This window comes from Coturnix japonica, chromosome 13 (assembly GCF_001577835.2).
Source record: "Coturnix japonica isolate 7356 chromosome 13, Coturnix japonica 2.1, whole genome shotgun sequence".
Lineage (NCBI taxonomy): Eukaryota > Metazoa > Chordata > Aves > Galliformes > Phasianidae > Coturnix > Coturnix japonica.
The window spans coordinates 5241044-5262255 of NC_029528.1; the positions used below are offsets into that span (position 1 = coordinate 5241044).

The following is a 21212-nucleotide window of genomic DNA, read 5'->3' on the forward strand; positions in this document are numbered from 1 at the left end:
AAATGGCTCAGGTGGCAGAAATGTGTATTAGAAATCAATACAGCTGCACTTTCCTTCCCTAGCAGAAGGAAAAGCTCCAGGGACTGATTAAGTTCCCTTTGAAGGAGCTGAAACATTTTAAATAAATGCCATGTGTGTACAGGTAGATCTGTATTTAACTCTGATTTTGTATTTGTGTACTATATAAGTGTATCTTGATTGTGAATAGGTTACTCACTTTAAACAAGCATCTTCAAGATTGTTGAATCTTTTGATAATATTGGTTTGCAATTAGTATGATGAACTGTCATAGTGAATTCTCATGGGGCAGATTTTCTTGGTGATACTATGACTGTCAAAATTCAGTTATCCATTTATCATGACGGCCCTAGATTATAGTAATTTATTTATGGTCTAATGAACCACATAATGTGCATGCTCCTCTTGGCTTGAAAGATTCAGGATTGTTTTGCTTTCTGTTTAAAGCCCTCAATGACACCAGCTGGTCAGTCTCCCCTGGGACTGGTGCTTTTAGGAAGGAGAAGCTCAGTTGCCCCCCATAGTCTCTGGGAAAGCACAGATGAAGTGGCTTGGGGGTGTATTTCACAAGTCACCAAATATGTAGGTGGCCAAAGACTTTGGTGACCAGTTCACAAATTCATATTGGGGATCACTACTTGCTCTTTTGAACTTGAGGTACCTCTGGAAACTGCTAGTAGGAAGGAGCCTCAGGGAACTTGGAAGAATTTGGCTGTGCTGATGCATGGGCTCTTGTAGGATGTGGGCTGGTGCTGGAAGTATGGGTACTTTCTGCCAGCCCTTGTGATGCTGAATGAAGGTGATGCTCTCTGATGAGTCAGGTCTGTCCCTGAATGCCTCTTGAAAATTCAGAGCTAAAATATCACTGAGGACCAACCCGGGAAAGGAACTAGACCTGCCTTTAGAACCAGTATGTTTCTTTCCTATCCAAGAACCAAATTGGAGGGATCATGAAGGAGGATGCCTGTGCTCCTCCTCACTCACATGCTCAAGTATTTTATGTGCAATTATTTTTTTCCCCACAATGACAAAAAAAAAAAGGAGAAAGAAATGGGGAGAGAGAGAGGAAAAAGAAGGAGTATTGAATTACTCTGCCTAGTAAATTGCTTAGGCAAAACTGTGAGTGTGATTTGTGTGATTTCCAATTGTTATTCCCATAGGAAGAACAGAGGGAGGAAGAAAAGGGGAACCTGCCATGATGGTAAGATGGAAGTTAATCACCAGTTTAATTCATAATCTGCAGCTCTTTAAAGGAGTTGCTAGTAAGTGTTTGTCTTTTTCTTCCCTCCCACTCCTTTCCCCTAGGAGCTAGTAAGAGACACAGTCAGCAATGATCACAGAAGCAAACTTGTTAAGGAGAGGAGAAATCCCCAATGGAGGCCCCTTAATCTGCCTCTGGAAAGGACAGTTTGTGTTAATAGGGCAAAACTGTAACATTTAATATTAATTATAGGGATTTAGGGAGGACCACGTGAAGGATAGAGGCAGAGAATAGTCTGCAGGGAAAGAGAGATCTGATTGCAACAGTTTTTTTCTGCAGAAGGAAGTGGAGCAGCTGGAGGAGATAAATCTCTTTGGTGGGCCTAGGGGAATTTATGATTGATGGGTGACATCCAGTTTATATAGCCTTGGACAAAAACCTGATCAGGAACCTAATTGGCCTTTAGATAAGAAAAGGAAAGGAGTAAAGAGAACAGACATTTGGTTTCAAGGTCAAGATTCAATCTGTGAGGCATCTAAGTCCCATGTCAAACAAAGGGGCAGTATGGGAGGAATGTGACTGTATAGCAGTAACTTGACTCATACTCATCCCTTGCATGCTTGAATAAATGCAGCCCTATCAGTTTCAGCTCTTTCTTCTGCTCTTTTTGTGAATGCTACATTTGGCTCCCTATTCTTACCTCTGTATTGTGATAAAAAGATGATAGGAGATTTAATTTCCAGAAAAGAACACCCAGGCAGGCAGCAGGATGCCAGCTGTTGGGTAGATTAATGTGGGAAGGTTTCCTATCAGGCATTCAGTGTCTCTGTTACAGATAAACAATTTTTCTTAAAAAATAAAAATATATATAAATGCCCTTTAGCTGATGAAGCATCTCAGTGCTGTTCCGTTATAAAGCAGGATGAACATGAGATGGATTTCATCTGACCTTTAAATTACCTCCGTTTTATCAGTTCCATTTTATCAGCAGCTCTTTAGAGAAGAAGTCCTTACTTTGAATTAATAGATTCTTTCATTGCAGGCTTGTGAATAGCCCAGCCGAGAGAGTGCTTCCTTAGAAAAGATTGCATCTGGAGCAGAAGGGAACTCTAGTATGTAGGGAGTATGTTTAGTACTGTTGGTCTTGCCCTGTTTTTACCTGTGTTCCATATAAAAGAAAACTCACCACAGGCAGTGATGAGGGGAAGAAATCCAGTTCTTCACTGTGTGCTTCTGTGCTGTGGGGACAGAAGGTAGCTCACCTCCTTAGCATCCAAGAATGAAAGAAAATAAGTTCTTAAGCTCTAGAGATAGACGTGGAGTACTCTAGGCATGTGGAGGTTGGCTCTGGTTGCTGGTATAGAATGATGCTGGATGGGTTGGTTTTGTGTTGTTTTTTTTCATGGTGCATAGTGCTGGCTGACTTCTCTAATGCTCTACCAAGGTTGAATTCTGCACTAAAGATAGAAGAATGCGGGAGGAAAGGCAAATAGGCTAGCACAGCCCTTGCAGCGATATGGCTTCCGAGAGAGGAACATGACACATGCAGGGGCAGTTCTGGAGGCATAAACAGCTCCCAGGAAGCACTGAAGCTTTGCCACTGACTTCCTATAGTAGACCAGATCCGAGGATTGCAATGAATGCAGTTTTACTTCCACAAAGAGACTGAAGTCAGGGAATGAAGCTTGAAGGAAATGTGCTTGCTTGGCCACAGCAGTGCTGGAAACACACTCTGTGCTTGTGCCTGTGTTAACTTCCACTGCTCTACTGAGGGACAGCTCCTGGGACCTGTATGACACACAGATGATTTGGGAGGATGGCCTCATTTTCCAGAACAAAGCTGCTTCACATTTAGTTTGATTGCTTTTCCTGACTGACTTTTTGTTCTGTGATTAATTGCTGGTGTATGCATGGAGAGATGGCTCTTATTATCTAGACTGTGTTTTGTCATGTCAGCTCCTGGAAACCCAAATTTCTCCCTCTTTTTCTTTTTCTTTTTCTTTTTTAATACGTTCTATTAGAAAGATCCAAATGAAATCATGGCTGTAATGCCACGTGTTTTCTTTCCCAGTCATTTTTAGATCAATCTATTTACATAGCAGCATGTCACCTCTCTGACTGTCCCTCCTGCCTTGCCTCATCTTAGTGCTGCTTTAAACAATGCCACTCCTGCATTTGGTGAGGAAGATGGAATTTTATAATGGAGATATATCCTGTTGATAGTAGTTAATCTCCTTGTTTAAAAAAAAATAGACCCATTTCATCTTCTAATTTAATGATAAATTGCATTCATTCATCAGGGAATGAAGGTTTATTAATAGAGAGGATAATAAATGGGCTGCAGAGAGATATGAGAAAATAGTTTTGTCAAAGAAGGGACTTAGGGGAAAGTTGGAGCGTGAAGGCAAAACTGAAATCTCCAGAATAATCAACATCTCTCCATACCACAAACATCACCGCCATGACCTTCACTCCTTGTCTCGGGCTGGTTGATTCAGGTTAGATTTATACAGCAAAAGATTTCCAAAAAGAGAAATACTTGGGGATACAGTGTTTGCTCCTCAGGTCAGGGGGCACAACTTTGGATCCAGAGAAAATGCCCTGAGAGCAGTCTGAGTGAGGGCAGCTGCCACTGAGTTTGGGTTGAATTAATGGAACTGTTTCTGGAATAGAAACTTGAAGCTAGAATTTGAAACATATAGAATGCTTCATTTCATTATGAAAATGGAAGCTGGAATTCCAGGGTCTACACTGTGCTTTGAGTAGACAATGTAGACAAGGTTACTTATACAGTGATTTCCTGTCAGTACCCTGGGGATTCCTCTTAGAGTTGGATTAATAATTGTCAACTGTATCATCTTTCCTTGGAAATTCTGATTTAATTTACTGGGTACAAAAACTGAGGGTGGAATTTTCACAAAGGCTGATTGAGGAAGGCCTTGTTGTTAGCAAGTTTTTCTCATTGTGTGTATTTTTCTCACTTTGATTTGAGTGAAAAAGCGGTTTTGATAAGAACTATATGCTGTCTTTCTCCCATCCCCTTTCTCCCAGCTAAATTGCTCCCGCAGCACTCAGCCGCCGTCCCAGACCTGTGCTGGGTCTGACCTGGCAGGCTGCACTAGTCCAGTGTTTGCCACATTTGTGAGCTGCTGACTGATCCTCCTGGTGCTAGTTAACAGAGATATTAATCATGTTTGCTTTCCATCTCCTTTGACAGAAGGAAAAGGTCAGGAGGTGCACTGCTTTACTCCTCTTGCTGTCAGGGGAGTGCAGGAGATGGGTTGGGAAAAGACATCACCTGCTGTGGAATGGGAGCACTACCCGTGTGTGTGATGCTATATAAGGAAACTCAGATTAAGAGAGGGGAGGGAGAGGGAAAATCCCTCCATTAATGAACTCATTAGTGCTGGGAAAAATAAAACCAAATTGCTCTTCAGAAAAGCACTATCTAGCTGGATTTATTATCCTCTGTAATTAGGGCCCAAGCAGAATGGAGTGGTATAAGTAAGGGTTGAGAAAGGAAAATGTGGCCTATTCACAGCCTAATTACTCAGGTGGAGAAGTGACATTTGCACCAAGAGGAAATAACATGAGACCCTATCACCTCACCCTGCACAGCCTGGGCTATCCTTGCATGCTCTCCACAGATCAGAAATGTTGGGATGCTGGGGAGAGGAGGGAGAAGGGTTGAAGTAAGGTTGCCTGCATGCATTTGTACACTGACCTTCAGTTTGTGTCTGGGCCTGCACTGGTGGGGTCCATATATATCTACATTGAGTCATATGAGTCTGGCAGGAACATCGGCTCTGGGATCCCTTTTTAGGCTCGCAAAGGGCAGAGTTAGACATCTCCACTGAAATAAAGAGAGCCTAATGTGGAAGTGCTGTGGAGCCTCACTAGTGGGTGCAGTTTGGTATCACATTGCTTTTCTCTGTTGGACTACTTTGTGCTCTCTGGGCACTGCCCTGGTGAAGCACAGCAAGGATAGGAACAGAATTCCTATAGCAGGGAGCGTGTTTGAGCTGTTTGATCCACAGAGGAGTCCTGGCTGGGCTTCCAAAGAGGCTGTCTTTTGTAGAAACTGGTAGAGAGGGAAGAAGAAATAAGTTCTCCAGGGAAAGCTGCATTTAGTCGCGTGCCCAGGAGAGCCTGTGAAGCCTGCACTAGTTGCAAAAGCTTTTGTCTTTGCTTCTTCAAACACAGCTGCCTGGAGGGTTTTCTTTGCAAAAGGCTTTTTGGTTTGTTTCTTTCAAGTGGCAGGAGCTGTGTGTTTGAGCTGCAGGTGGCCTGTGTGCAGACTGAGCAGTGTGTTTGTAGGGACTGTGGAATTGAAAACACCCTGACAAGAGAAGGAAAATCAGTGGTGCTTAAGACTCACCTGTGCCAGGATGTGGCCTGAACTGTGCATGTTTAAATTACATCCATTGAAAGAGTACAGTCCTCTCTGTGGAGGCTCACAGTTGGCTTTAAAAGTGACTTTTAAAAAATTTAAGTTATTGATCCGCTGTTTAATTGACTAAATTTAGTGTAAGTCTTCCTGAGCTTAGCAGAGTCTGTTCAAAATGTATTTAAAGCAAATGAGGTAATAAAAATCCTAAACCGGAACCATTCCTTTCCTCCTACCCTCCCCACCTCCTTCAGTATGTGGTTGCACTCTTCACCTCGCACATCCCACTCACACAGTCCTGTGGAAATTGCTGACCAGCCCTGCATGTTCTGTAAGGAACAAAGCCTGTGTCTCTGGCACCTGCAGTGAAGGCTTGGATGAGGAGCTGAGACAACCTATTGCGACCCTTTGTCTGCCCCTTTTTGGTCACTGAGATCACATGTGCTTCTCCATGGAACCTCAGGCCAAAGATATTGTGATCTGAAAGCTTTGTGATTTCCCTTTTTCTGTTGCTCAGTGTTATGAATCTCTCACACCTGCTCATTTCCACCTTTCCGAGTGCTGGGCTGCTAAGTTATTTCTGTATATCAGAGACTCCAGTGATGTTGCAGACAGTGGGATGGAAAATGGGGCTTGGCCATAGCCTGTGTTTGTGATGCTCTGCATAGTAGCTTGGAATTTTGTCCTTACATTTCCTTCTCTTCTTGGGCTCCCTGACCAGGAGGCAGCTGTTGTCTCAGCTGCATAGAGTCGGTGTGGTAGCAACTGGCCCTGATGGAACAGTCAGAAAGGAAAGGGGTAATTTCTGTCCAGATGTCACATTGATCTGCACGGAGGGGAAGGGATGTCTCTGCACAGCAAGATGAACCGAGTTCTCTCCCAACTCATTAAAGCTCAGTTTCCCATGAAATGCCAGACACCCGTATGCACTCATTCAGTCACTCGCGTTACATGTCTGAGAAGGAGCAAAGCCCTCTTGCTGCTCTCCCTGGCACGATGACCTGATATGACACCCTTGCTAAGAGCCTCGTGGGCCTTTATGGGTAACATAAATATCCATAAGGCTACTTAATTAGCTCTGTCTTCTGCCTATGCAGCTCCCATTGCTGTCACAGCTAAATGCCTCCTGCTGCATCTCACAGTCCGACACAGCCCCTACATAACCCACATCTTCCAGAGGAGCTCCAGAGGATCCCACACCCTGTGTGTAACAAAGCAGCTGGAACTGTCATGGTTACAGCAGAACTTGGCAGAGTTTGTCTTGCTTGCACTGTTTTTCCAGGGATGGGGAAGATGTTTGTTGTATAGGGGATGTACTGTTTGTTAGCTCACTTCTTTGGGAGTGGAAACCTCAGACCTCTCAAACCAGCCTGGTAACCAAAGAATACCTTTGTTCTGTGTGAGATGCTCCTCATACAGGTAAAGAAACCTCATAGTGACAGGTGTCAGTGTCAGTGCAGGTGTTGGTATGTAGCTGGGCTCTCAGCAGAGTTCATAAACCTTATTGCTTTTTCTAGTGAAGTTGGCTGAATTTTGCCAAACTCCCATGTTTGAAGGCATGATTCCTTAAGAGTGTGCTGATGGCATCTGAGTAACCAGACACACTCTAGAGGATTTGGAACTCTGCCTGTGCCATGTTTTGTTCTTCATCATACTGGATCTACAGCATTTAATTTCACAAGCAAGAGTCTTAGCAAATGAACTGCGATCTCCCTTTCCATTCTCTTACTCTGTTGGATGCCTGTTCTTGGTAGGGCTTCAGGGTGCAGAATCCACCTCATGACTCGGAAACACCAAAGAAGATGGGTAATCCCTCATATTGCAATCTTCTTTTCATTTATTTGCTGTATGTGTGAATTCTTTTGAGTCTCAGACCTGTGCAGGAGAGAGAAAGCTACTTCACCCTTCACTGTCCTGGCTGATAGTGTCAGTGCTATGTACGTTTCCCTACGGTGCTGTTTCTCTGGGTATGTCTGTGCTGCAGCATAGACCACTTTAAATTAACTTGCCTGCATCTTCATGGCTGTCAGCCATTTTGCAGCAGCTTGGCACTGGTCTGATGCTGCCTTAACAGTCTGTTGCATGCAAGCTTGAGTGTATTGGTGCCTGAATGCTTCTGCCCTATGGCAGGCAATGGGACTGTAGCTCAGACTCATTGGCTGCCTGAGCACAAGCCCTGTGGGAGTTACAGCTGTGCAATAAAACTGCAGACATTATCCAAGTTCTCTTGGGTTCTTATGGCTCATGTGGAGAATGGTACCAATGATGATATCTTATGTAGCACATACTGGTATACGGGGTTGCTGTCAGTTTGCCAGCTGGGGTACCAGGCCATGCCTGAAACTGTCCCCTCACTGTCCTCAGATGGTTAACGCAGGTGTTGGTCCAACACCTTGAGTTGAAATTGAGACCTTCGCTTTTAGAGGCTGTTTTGCAGCTTAGAATAGTAAAAGCAGGGAAATGTTTTCTGTCTGTGCCTTTCATCCATTTAACTCTAAGAAGAGTTTATGGGATCAAGTCTACATAGTGGTGGGTGGGTGCTTCCTTACCTTTGGAGGTGTCTATGCACAGGGAGCTGCTGAGTGGGTGGCTGGGTAGGGTGGATTCATAGCATCATAGATTTGTAGGATTGCTGATGTGGATCTCACTTGGCACTTTGCAAGGCTCTGAGAGCAGGGCTGACTGCAGCACCAGCAGCCCCCAGTGTGGTCCCAGGAGCATTGTGCAGTTGCCTCCACCTTCTCCTTGTCATTTCTTCCCATCCTTGATTTACCACAGAACTCCTCCAGTTAATCAGTCTGCTCTCTGAAGTCGTGTCTCTGCAGCTCTGAGGTGTTTTGAAACCCACAGAGGATGAAGAGAGATGAGTTTTTTGCTGATAAATAGGTATCTTTAACTCTGCAAATATCCCAATCCCTGGGGTGTGCCTATGTTGATAGAAGGGTGGATTTTGTCATTCTAGTTCCTGTGCAATGCTTGAGAATTAACAGGAGAGCAATGCAGAAAACATCTTCTCTAGGAAAGCAGAGCATGACTCAGTGCCTTCTCATGTTTCCTTTAGGGAAAAATGGGGCTAAGAGCAGATTTATACAAAAAGAAAAGAAGTCAAAAAGAAGAAAAAATAATAATACGATGCAATATGAACAAGTTTCAAGTCTTCAGGTTATGAGATGGTTGCACCATCTAGGATGATAGAACTGGGTTGCTGGCCTTCGGCAGAGCTGAGTGTCTACCAGACAACTGCAGGTTTTGATTGTATATCTGCTGAGATAAGCATCCAGAGGACATGAACAGTAGCTACAGGGCTGCTGGGGATTGCGGGTTTTGCAGCTTACAGCAGAAACGAGAAGGTGTGCAGTGTCCTGGGGGCTCACAGTGCAGATATGGCAGCCATGTAAAGGAATTATGAAGGACAGAGGAAAGAATAATGGTAGGAAATGTATTGTGATGATAAAGAAGGGAAGATTGTTGTTGAGTTCTGATGCATCTCGCCTGCTTTGGCTGCCAGAGATAGGACCCTGAATTGGAATCTTCTGACAGATACAGTGAGACTGTTATTATTTTCTAATCAAGCTCCTACAGCAGCAAATTGGAGACTGATAAACACAGATTCTCTTCAATCTTTGTTCCTGTGAGCTGTTGCCTTGTACTTCTGTGGGTTCTACAGCTATAGATAAGCACTTTTTGTTCAGGGGGACATGTGTACCTAGTCAAAGTAAAACCAAAATGGATGTGTAGTATCAAACCACAGCAGCCTCAAGAATGAATTGAATTACTCAGTTTTGTAGAGGTAAGCCCAATCATTTTGTTTGTTAATATATGAAATCATTACAATATACCCCCAAACCAGACACAGACCCCCCAGATGGTTTGCATGCTGTTCCCTTTGACCTGGTTTCTGCTCTCCATTTTTTGCTGTGTTTGAGGGGCCATATAAAACCCATGCTATCATTAGTGAGTCTAGACTGGAAAAAACCCAGACTGAATGATGTCTGAGCTATTACGAAGATGGAGAATGGAATTAAGCATTTTGATGGTTTCAGAAGCAATCCTAGCAAGAAACTCTTCCTGCTCGTGTATTAGTGAGATCTTTGCTGTCTGTGAATAAAACAGCATTCCTGTATGTTTGTGGGTGCTGTTAAATAGCACAGCACATTGAGATGAGTCTCTGCTTTTATTCCTGTTTTTGGATGTTGTTTTTCTTCCATATATGTTTTTTCTTGAACCTTTAATTACAAGGTTTACTCGGTGCACATATGGTAAAAGCTCCTTTGCCACTTCATCACAGTGGAAACGCTCATTAATGGACTCATTAATAATCTCCAGCCGGCCATTACCCAGTGAGGTCTGTGTGCTCTGAGTTAACGTGTCTGTGGTTACCTCTGCCAAGTGGAGATCTATTATTTTCTCACCTCAGCCACAGAAATGACTCCCCTGACAGAGGCACTTTGCTATACCACAATACCCAGAGATTGCTGAATATTCATTATATCTGCTCCTGAAAATGCCTTGCCAGCATATGGTATTGGAGCCAAGATGCTTTATTACCTCTTGCCTTTTGCTTTCCTTGAAGAAAGTGTTGTGGCTTGTATCATCAGTTCAGTTAACTTTTTCATCTGAGCTCCTTTGCATTGTGCATTGCTTTGAAAAGGGAAACAGAGGGAAAAACTCTGATTTAGCCCTGGTGCTTTGGTTCTATGAAAGTGAGATTTACAGCCCCGCTAGTCTGCTGGAAGATTGATTAAAGAAGACAAGCCTTTGAACTTTGTTTCAAACAAGAGGTGGTTGTAATAACTGTAATCTCGTACTTTATACTTCCTGGTGTGAAGGAGGGAGGATCTCCATTTACCTTTCTGTCACAGGAAAAAATGAGGGATGTAGGTGGCCTGCATTCAAACAGCTGCAGCCACAGATCCTCTTTGTATCTTCAAATTACATCCGACTTCTCCATGTTGCTTATTGAGCCTTAGAGCTGCTCACACTGCTGGGTGTGCTCCTACCCCGAGAATAGGCGAGGGGCAGAACGGACCCCAGTGGTGCTGTAGGATCGTGGTCTATGAACTCCATGTTCCAGATGAAGTGTATTTTAATTCTGGCATACTTTCCAGCCTTTCGTATTTGCTGCTGATGAAATAGAACAAGTTAAAAAACAAATCTAAATGTACTTGAAACTGTATACGCAATGAGATTTCTTCTGTCCTTTCAGTTCCCAGCAATCAGAAATGAAGGCTTGGAGCTACCACTTGCATCCAAATGATTCCATTTAATGTATTGTCCTTCATGAATTTTATCTAATTCATTTTCTACCCCATTTATAATTCTGCCCTCCTGAATCCCTGGTATCTGGGAGCTGTGTGGCATTTCTGTGCCATGCGAAGTATCTCTATGGTGAACCTCATGCATCTGAAAACTACTTTAGCATCTACATACTCTATGGGTCATCACTGGCATATATTTGTGGCCAAATAGCTGTGTACTCTTATGGGCCTATCAGATACACAGAATTCCAGCCTGGGTCCCTTTGGCAAAAAGGGCTCATGAGAAATATTGAAACATTCAACAAGAGAAGGAGCATATCTGTCCTCCGTATGTTCTGGGCAACCTGGGCACCAGATGTGGTGAGCAGGAGCCCTGAGGAACTCGCAACTGGATGATTTGGTTGCATTCTTTAGAAATGTGGATTTGGACACCACTGGTTAAAAGAAGGAACTGAATCCCTTTTGTTTGCCTGCAGTCTAGGGCATGAAAGAAAACATTATTACCTTCTTGTCTGATTTATGCAGCCTTCAATGACTTGAATCATGGCTTGAATCACTGACAACCTGATGGACTATGTCACCCATTGTGTTAGTCCTTCTGTCCTTCATGGGTTGTTTATAAATTTAAAGATGTACTCAATGAATTTTATATTTGCATCTGTTGAAATGCTGAGAAGTATTTAACTCTGAAGTGGCAAAAGCTCCACTGCATTGATCAAAGTATATTACATTGACTGCAGAATGAAATTTGACATGCTGCTTTGTGTGGCTCTACAGCTGATATTTCTGTTTCTCAAGAGGAATTTGGAGGGGGAACTGGGCAACAAATACTACTTATTTTTTGGGTATTCTGCAGAGATCCATCCTTGCAAGATTTCAAGTGAGAGCAATACAGGCAAGATGGCGTAAATGGAAAACAGCTTCAGAGGTGGTAGTTGTGTAGAACTACTGTATTATACTACTTTAGATTGAGGGTCTCTATTTAAACTCTTTTATTATTACCTTTGTGAGAAACCGATTTGAAATAGTTATACTGTATTTTATCCTACAGGTCCCAAAGTCAAACCTCTTCCACTGACCAAAGTAATTGTATCCCCCCAGTTTTCAGCACGGCAGTTATTACTTTATGGTTGTAAACAAGACTGTGTGGAGTTTCTAAAACATATTTTCCCAACCCTACAAAAAGTGCCTAACAAGTTGTTTTTGTCATAGCTGCTCCAGCTACACGCAGGACAGAACAAATTGTGTGACTGGCTACAGGCATCCAAACTAACAGTTAAGATATGGATTTTCTGGTTACTTATTCAGTGTTTGACTTCAGTGTATTTGGCCAGACTTTGTGGAATAGTAGGTTCATGTACTGTTTCTACCAACAATATTAATATTTCAACACTGTATATCTAAAATAGTCTTCCTGAGTTGTCTCAGTATTAATTCTTTTCCTGGAGGTAAACAGTGTTCTGTAGCAATGTGGTGCTGTGGGGTTGATTGTATTTTGACTTGGTTCAGATTTCATCTCATGTTATGGAGTAGGGGGTCTGTTCTTTTGTTTTTCAGTCGTAATTACATTGCAATCATGCCTTGGTTTGCAAGCTGGAGACTTGCCAGGTGGACAAGTCCTTGCCTTTTCCAATTAAACCACCTTGATGCTACTGTTTTTGAAGCCTTTTCCACAGTAGGTTTATGGGTCCCCATCAGCTCCTACAATGGAGACTCAGAAAAGGTTGAAAGAGCAGCCCTGAACAGCTGTGGAACTCAGGATGGGGCTCCATTTCCCTTTATCAGTAAGGAATTAAGCCTTTGTAGGAACCCTTTGATTTCTTCAGTGTACTAAACATAAGGCACAGACAGGGTTCTATTTCATGGTTTGCTTGGTATTTCAGAGGCAGTGAACAATGTTTAGATCAGCTGATAGTGAATCAAAAATCACAGCTGTAGTGGAAATGCTGAGTCCCAGCTTAAAGCAGTGATGGAGCACCTGGTGGGAAAGGAGGGCCAGCCCAGGGGAGCTCAGGTGCATACAATGTTCCTGAGTGACTGGAAAGGATGGAACCAGGATCCACCCTTTCCCAGACCTCATTTAAGTGTCAGCAGGGAAGGTGAGGGGATCTTGTTGGAGATTCCTGTGGTACATGAGACCTTCCAAAGGTAAGCAGTTTCTTTTCTTCATTCTTGTGCCTATGGCTGCTGCCTCAGACGTCACTGCTCTGCTGTAGTTGCTCCATTGTGTTACTACATGTTTAGATTCTGTTAAATTCTGCAAGTGCTTTTTTTGCCTTATTACTTCCTTCTGATCGTATGTTCTTGATACCCCACTTGAAAATGGGGGTAAGTCCTCACAAATGGCATAAGTAGCAGGACTTGGGTAAAAGACTGGCAAAATCCCTTCAATTTCTGGACTTGAAGCAAAGTACAAAGTACAAAAATGGGCAGGTTTTCTTCAGGACTGGTACTTCTAAACCATTTCTCTCCATCTTGTTCAACTCACCTCAAGGACAGCCTCTGCTTTGGGTTGACTGGGGGTACAGACCAGGATGGTACCTTGGGAAAAGATGTGAATCTATGACTTTGAAGCTGTGGGGATTAAGGTGCCCTATAAGATGAAATTGTCCTTGGATGCCATGGAGTGCCTTTAAACACATCTCATAGTTGTGGAGAGTTATGTAGGAAATTGCACAAAAACCTAACAGAAAATACCTTAAGGATCAGAACTGGCACACTTGTAATTCAGACTCTTATTGCGTTCCTCGTTGCAATGACCAATTGACATTTCATTACCTTGTGATTACTGAAGTATTTAATTTAGCTCCCTGTTCTTTCCTTACTTGAACAAAGGAATCCTGGATAAGGTAACAAAGCCATTTCATCTCCTTGTAGCAGTACTCAGTTTGCTGCTGGTATATATTGAAAGCCAAATTGACTCAGTGTTCCTACATGTGATACAGAATATTCACTGGGTTTTAAAAGCTAGTTCAGAAACTTCTGCTCCTTCCATTACCACTTGGTCTAATGGTGCCTTGCAGTGACTTCAGTTGCTCCTCTTTCTGTTTGCATGGGAGAAGAACGATTTTCATCTCTTGCTTGTGCTGGAGGAGATGCTTTCCCATTCAGCCTGTAGTGCTCCTCGGCTCTTCCTAGGCTGAACAATGAAGCAATGGCACGCTTCTAATTCTGTGTCTTGCACCAGTGCCAACCTTCAGACCCACCCGCTGGAAAATGGGATGCTTCAAGGCTCAGCATCCTCGTGCATGGGAAGCCCTGAAGCTCAGCTTTTGCAGTCTAACCTTCAGGCCATCCCCGCAGCCGTGTGACTGACACATCGCTAATAGAGGATTATAACTCGAAAATGAGGATAAGCACTGGGTACAGATGAGTGTTTAAATAACAAAGAGCCTCTTTTTATGCAAATGCACCAAGCAATAAAGAACAAAGAGAGAGGATCTCATCCCTTTCCTTGCCCTCTGAGAGCCCGGAAAGTGGAAGCAAATTGCTCCTGCACACCAACGGAGGGTTTTTGTTCTCCCTGGCAGCTGGGGGGAACGGTCCGGCTCCTTCCAGCTCTCTCTTTCCTTCTCTCCACACTCCTCTGTTGATCCAGCACTCGGTTTATCCATTCATTCGGTAATCTGGAAAGTTGCCCCTGCTTAAAGGAGTCTACCAGAATGGAAATAATGCTTTTTGGAACGGGCACATTTACTGTCGCAACGGGATTCTCTGCCTACAGCCGACGTGAGGATGCTGCCCCTGTAAGTGTTCTTGCTGTTCTGCACGTGTGCGCTTGAAATGCTGCTGGGGAGGAGGGGGATCAATCAGAGTTGGAGTAAAATCCAAAGGTGGAGAGCTTCAGTGCTGCATGTTCCCATGGGCGTCCGAATCCCCCCTAGACACCTCTGCTAATCTCAGCCTTAATTATCATCAGTATTTGCTGTCGGGAGCAGGCGAGTGTGGCTCGAAGGAACTGGCTTATATCCAAGGAATCTAAATGCAGTTACTGTGATACTAAGGTGGCACCAGGGAACAGACGGTGTGTTTTCTTATCTTTTCTCAACTTCGATGACTGAGGCACAGGAAACCCCGTAATGGATCCATGAATCCACAGCCACTCCTGCCTGCCGTGCATTACACCTCTACCACCACACACCAGGTGGGAAGGGATGATTCCAGTAGGTCCTTTTCTCTATAGGGGGTGCGGGTGACTTGTCCTTTTTCTCTCCAAATTCTTACAAAGCAATTTCTGATGGTTTACTTTGCAGAAAAATGGACATTTTAGAGGCCTGTCCTTTGCTTCCCCCTCCCCCCCCCCCTTTTAATCTTTAGTATTTCAAAATGTGAATCGGTTTTGTCATAATTTTGATATACAGGAAATCAATGTTTTTAACCCAACCTCATGTTTTGCCCCAAACGTCCATCCTCAAAAGGAAGGCTATCTGTGGCTTGGTATTACAACGTGAGAACAGGAAAGTGGAAACTGCATAAATAGGAATGAGAGGTCAGTGATCCAAAGTAACATTTATTAATAATAATAATCCAGAGTGCAAATTCCAGATAGGTCCACTGTCATTAGCACTGGTGTATGATCGCCAAAACACAAAAATCAGTTCTGTGCAAATAGTTTTCCCAAAGCCAATGTGTGCAGATGGGAAGGTTACTGAACTCTCACTGAGCAGATAAAAAGAAAAGCAGTATTGGTGTTTTCAGCTCAACAGCCAGGAAGTCTCATGCAAACACACAGATATGCACAAGTTCTGAAGTGGAGCAAAAAAGATGCATTTAAACATTGGAACTTGTATATTTTTAACCTTGTTCTGCCATCCTCTTCCCATGCTAAGCGCTTTCATTGGATCTCATCCCTTTTGTTTTTGCAGCAGAGCCTGAGAGGAAAACAGAATGAAAATTAATCTAATGTAGCACTGGTAATTGTGCCCCATTTCGGTCCCGGTGCTGTTCCCAGCCTTGCAGAGTCTGACTGCCTTCCAGAAGCATCTGGCACGTGTTTGTTCTCTTCTTCCCTCCTCGGGGGAAATCATTTTCAGCCGAATGCTTTGTTCAGAATTTCTTAAGAATAAGCATGTATGTGATGCTGAACGGCTGTTAGAACAAGGGCTGGCCACAGACAATTCCTCCTAGAACAGAGGAAAATGAGTTTTGTGAGATTGATTGAGATGTGCAAATTTCTGTTCAGTGACTGTTTGGTTTTTGTTTTTGGAACTCTTCTATTATTTCACATCTTCCTTGGACTATTTTCGTTGGCCACAGCAATTTACTGCCAGCACTTACAGGTGGACTTATAGAGCAATCCAAGTGTAGATGTTAACATCCATTAATCTGGTTTAGCTCTTAACTGGCAGTTCCTGGTGCATGACTCAGTTACTGAAGTTGTGTTTAGCCAGTAGGACGTGCTGGGTGTGAGGATTTGGAGGGTATTTCATAGAGTCACAGAATCATTAAGGTTGGAAAAGACCTTTGAGATCCCTGAGTCCAACCCCAGCCCATCCCACCATGCCCACTGACCCCATCCCTCAGTGCTTCATCTCCATGGCTCTCAAACACCTCTGGGGATGGTGACCCCCCTCCTGCCACTGCATCACTGCTTCTCCAGAGAAGAAATTGCTCCTAATTTAAGTTGGTTTTGGATGGCCTTAGTGCTGTTCACGTTGTAAAAAGCAATCCTTTAACCAGAATTACAGGTGAATTACTCTTATCTTGTAATTACCCAATATTGCTCGGCGGTGCTGCACTGAGGCCTGCTTCTGCTCTCATTGAATAAAACTAATCTCTATGTAGAGGATTTTCCTCCTTTTGAAAAGAAAAGCCAGTTTCCATCTAGGGATTTTGATGGCATATTTTAAATAATAATAATAATAATAATTACCATCCTTTATATTCAAAAATATGCAATATGTTTGAATGACTATTTTTGATGTCACCTAAGGAGACTTTCAGAGGGGCCAAGTCCCTAATAATCCTATCTGCAAACTGTTATCTGGCAGCCCAAAGCCAACATGCAAATTGGAAGCAGAGGACTTGTTTCTCCTGAACTGCCGTATCCCCCAGGGTGTTCTGGGGCACTGAACACACCTGTGCTGATTTTATTTGTCATTTTTTTTCTGCTGCCACATCTAGAGCTCTGTCCCCAGCTGCTGCCAGCAACCCAGATGTCAGGAGGAGTCCTCTGCTCTCCCACAGGACTCCAGGCTGTGCTCAGAGCATGATCTCGCTGCTTCTGTGCTTACCCAGGGGGTTAAGGGCTTTCCTGGCTCCTTTCTCTATGAACAAAGAGGAGGGCAGCACACAGGCACCAGATGTGATGATGAGCATCTCTGTGCCTCAGCATCCCTTGCTGTACAATAGGGAATATATCTCCTTCGCTGCACTTCGGTGGACTTCCATTTGTGATTGTTCACAAAAGCAGAAGAAATGGAGTCCTTTTGGAGTATGTTTAATCACTTGAAGATTTATTACTGCTCCAAGGGGGTTTCACTCTATACCCTTTATTTTTTTTGTCCCTCATCTCAATGACAACTTCATCTCCCCATCAGAAAAATATTTACAGGCACTTTAAATGTGTCTTTTAAGGGCACAAATTGAGGAAGTTATTTCTGACAAAACAAACACTTTGATCTCTTAGAAAAATCATTTGGGTTGATCCATATGACAGGGATTTTTGTGGCTTGGATAGTGTGTGTTGCGTCATCCAGTGGGGGGTGTTTGAACTAGATCAACTTTAGGGTCCCTTCTAACCTGAGCCATTCTTTGGGTCTTGAGTCATCATTGCTTCTTTGGGCTTCAAAGAGATCGTGGGGGACACTTTTTACCAGCATCTCAATAAGTCTGTACATTGCTGACCCTCTTAGCAAAATAGATTCTCCAAAAAGACATCAGCTGGGCTGTCTGTCTTCCTGTAATAGAACAAAATAATACATTCAGTAATTCTAGGTGTCCAAATATAAAAATGAAGGGTGTAAGCTCTTGTGCGCAGCTCTGTTGCTATTGCTGATCTACCACACCACATGCTGTGCCCAGCACCTCTCTGACTCCATGTGCCATTCTACCCTTGTGTTGGCCCAGCTCTTCACAGGAGTGCTGCTCAGAGCTGCTATGCTGCTTGAGTTCTTTGCTCGTGGTATTGCTAAAATGGAGCCTCTGGTGCTTCCTTTGAGGACAACAAAATGTTGAGATGAGTTGCACGAAGAGGTGGAACCAGCATCCTTGCTGTGGTTGGTTTCTTGGAGCTCTGTCCTAACACAGGCTGTGTTCCCTGCAGAACCCATAGTTGTGTGCAGATTTCTGACTGTGGCTGTTCCTTTGTAAAGCTGAGTGGTTCCATGCATGGGGTGATGTGCTTCTCTCCCTTTTGCTCTGCACCTTTTTTGCATTCACACTGCCACATCTGTTCCTCATCCAGATTTCCCAGCTGTTTGAAATAAGATAGAGGAGAAAAAAACAAAATTGGGAGCTTAACCTCAAATGCCCTGTGGCAATATGATACGTTTTGATTAAAGCTCTTATGGATGCTGTGAGAAACAATCCATCTTTCTTCAGGCTGTTGACTTTCCTATAAAGAGCAACACTGAGCAATGTCCTTCCTCCAGAAATCTCAAAGACAGTTTAAGTGCTGCTCCCTGGGAGGACATTGTTCTCATCTAAACGTGATGGTTTTCTGACTAATTTAAACTTCTCCTTATTCAGCTTCAGTGCAGGCACCTCTGCTAATGAGAATAGAATTTTTCCATAGGTGAAAGTTTCTAAATGCTGGACTGGCAAGAGGCAGATTTGTGCCAGACTTCTAAACAATTACAAGTCTATTTAAAATTCCACTTTAAAAATTGATGGGAATTAATTTCAAGATGGTGCTCCCATGTGAAATGCCTTTCAGGCAAGTAGTTACTGTTCTGCTGCTGTTCTTCCCCCTCCCTCTATATATTACCTGCATAAGCACACACTGCAGTGCAGCATAGCTGGATAGTGTGTAGTATTGAATATTGCTTTCAGGCTCCTGGGTGGGATGCTGTGGTTCTTCTGGCCTATTTGTTGCCACTTTTTAGCTGTTGCTCATTGTGCAGCGACAGCAACATATAGATGGTAGTGAATATCCAAAAGGTTATTTACAGGAAAAACTCTCCCATATGGACACCTTCAGTCTGCTGGGAAACACCGAGAAGCAATCTCCAAGAGATGCTGCCTTAGTGGTGGTCAGCCCTTAAGTGAGGTCTAGAGGAGGTAAAGTCAAGCTCCATCCCTTCTGGGAGCACAGCTAAATTACTCTCACCTGTGCTCCCACAGCTGACCCAACACTTGCCTCAGCTGATTAATCAGAGGTTCAGGCTGTGATTACCAATTTCCCATACACTCATGTTGTCGTGCAGGTGACAACATCCATTGGTGAGCTGAGGGCAGAGTCAAGGAAAAATAGCATGACTTTAGTAAATTCTCAGAAAGGGTTAAGCTGTTCCCAGATAGCAATGCACTTGTTTTTCTTCCTGATAAAGTAATCAAGAGTGGTTACTAATCTGCATGTGCTGAGCCACTGGTTTCATTGGGAACCTGGGCTAAAAATATGTAAAGGTACCAATTGAACTGCTCAGCCTAGACTCTGGCTTGTGTCCTTGTGTCTACAGTGTGGTTATTTAAACAGCAGTGTTCTACTCTTCCTTTCTAGGCCTTCCAGCCTTCTCTCCCTGATGCCATTGACGAGAATACCTGAAGTGCTCCTCTCCACTCTGGCAAGGTGCACAGTTTGACTTGTCTGCTTCTCTGACTGCAGCTCTGCAGCCCTTTTCCTGCCTGTGGGATGCTTCCTCCAGCTCTACCTGGTAAGTCTCCTTCTTTTTACATTCAAATACTTCTCAAAAACATATAATGTCTGTCTGGGAAACTGGTAATCACAGCCTGAACCTCTGATTAATCAGCTGAGGCAAGTGTCGGGTCAGCTGTGGGGAAACACAGGTGAGAGTAATTCAGCTGTGCTCCCAGAAGGGGTGGAGCTTGACTTTACCTCCTCTAGACCTCATTTAAGGGCTGACCACCACTAAGGCATTTTTTGGAGCTTACTCCTTGGTGTGGAGATTGCCTCAGTGTTTCCCAGCAGACCGAAGGCTTCTATATGGGTGAGTTTTTCTTGTAAATAATCTTTTGGGTATTTACTACCATCTTTTCATTATTGTCACTGTATAATGCCTGTGAAAAGTAGATGCAGAGGTCTCAGGGTAATCTGGGATGGAAATGGTATATCAATATATTTTCCCTTACTTGTTATTATTGTTAATTTTTTTTTTTTTTACCATAAAGTTGAAGAGAAAAACAAGAATTAAATCTCAAAACAAGCTGAGATGTTTTTGCTATGGATGTGTGTAGATCAGAAGGTGCTCTATATTACTAAGCAGGTTTTGAAATGCTGTCTTTGTTTTGTTCTACTGATTTAGAGCGAGAGGAAGCTGTATGTTAATTCTGTGTGTTAGGTGAGGATAAGAAATGGGAGAGAATACCATTTGTTGGGCATTTTCTTGTATTCCTTGCATGGCAATTGTTCTTCAGTTGGCTCTTCAGTCATGCAGTTGCCTTTATGAAACTGGCCAAACCATGTTTACTTTGTTAACAGGTTGTTGCTTTCTTTATTTTTTCATGGTGCATACTAGCTTTTGGCTGCATGGTCCTAAGGTGGACTTTATCCTTCCTCCCATTTTGAAGCCAAGCTTTGCTTGTTTTGTGGTGTTTGTTTTAAAGGTAGGGAAGATTTTCACTCTTGTGAGTGGCGGTGTCTGGTGGATGAGGAAAGGTGCTCAAGCTAGAGATGTCTCTAATATTTGGAATACTGAAGAAATGGAAAGAGAAGTTAACGCTTCCTATGTTTAAAATGTTGTTATTATAAAGGTTTGAGACTTCTGTACACCAAATGCCTTCTAGAGAGCCCGATTAAAGTCTAGTGATGACATGACTCAGTTTATATGAATGATTAAAGTGAATGTGTGAACTGCTTGCAAATCATCTGGCAAAGCAGCAGTGTTCTCTGACCTGATCCAGGTCCTGGTGGAGTCCTGGATGGTCAGAGCTGATCGAAGTGTTCATTCCCTCCCTCCCTTATGACATCATCATAGGGGCTATTTCAAAGCGTCACCTGGTCTGTGGTAACTGTTGAATCACAGTCTGAGCCACTGATTATCACCTAGGGAAGGGACCTGGTCAGCCCTGGTTAGTGCAGGTGAGGGCAATGCAGCTGAGTGACTGGAAGGGATGGAGCCTGGCTGCACCTCTCTTACAGCTCATTTTTGAAGGCTGACTGCCACTAGAGAAGGATATCTGGTTGAGGATCCCTCCCTTGTGAGTTTTCCTTGTGAGTCTTGATCTTTGG

At 43.4% G+C, this 21212-nt stretch overlaps 2 long non-coding RNA genes across 2 annotated transcripts in view; one reads left to right on the forward strand and one right to left on the reverse strand.

Annotated features, from left to right (window-relative positions):
* Positions 1–21212, forward strand: part of LOC107320235 — a 127309-nt gene that overhangs the window by 9489 nt on the left and 96608 nt on the right. The window contains exon 2 of the long non-coding RNA XR_004308934.1: positions 19524–19677. This is a non-coding gene — a long non-coding RNA (uncharacterized LOC107320235). The remainder of the gene's footprint in view (positions 1–19523; positions 19678–21212) is intronic.
* Positions 15362–18278, reverse strand: LOC116654064. The gene is made up of 2 exons (XR_004308935.1): positions 17606–18278; positions 15362–15735 (listed from the first exon to the last, which is right to left on the reverse strand). It is a non-coding gene; the product is annotated as an uncharacterized LOC116654064 (long non-coding RNA).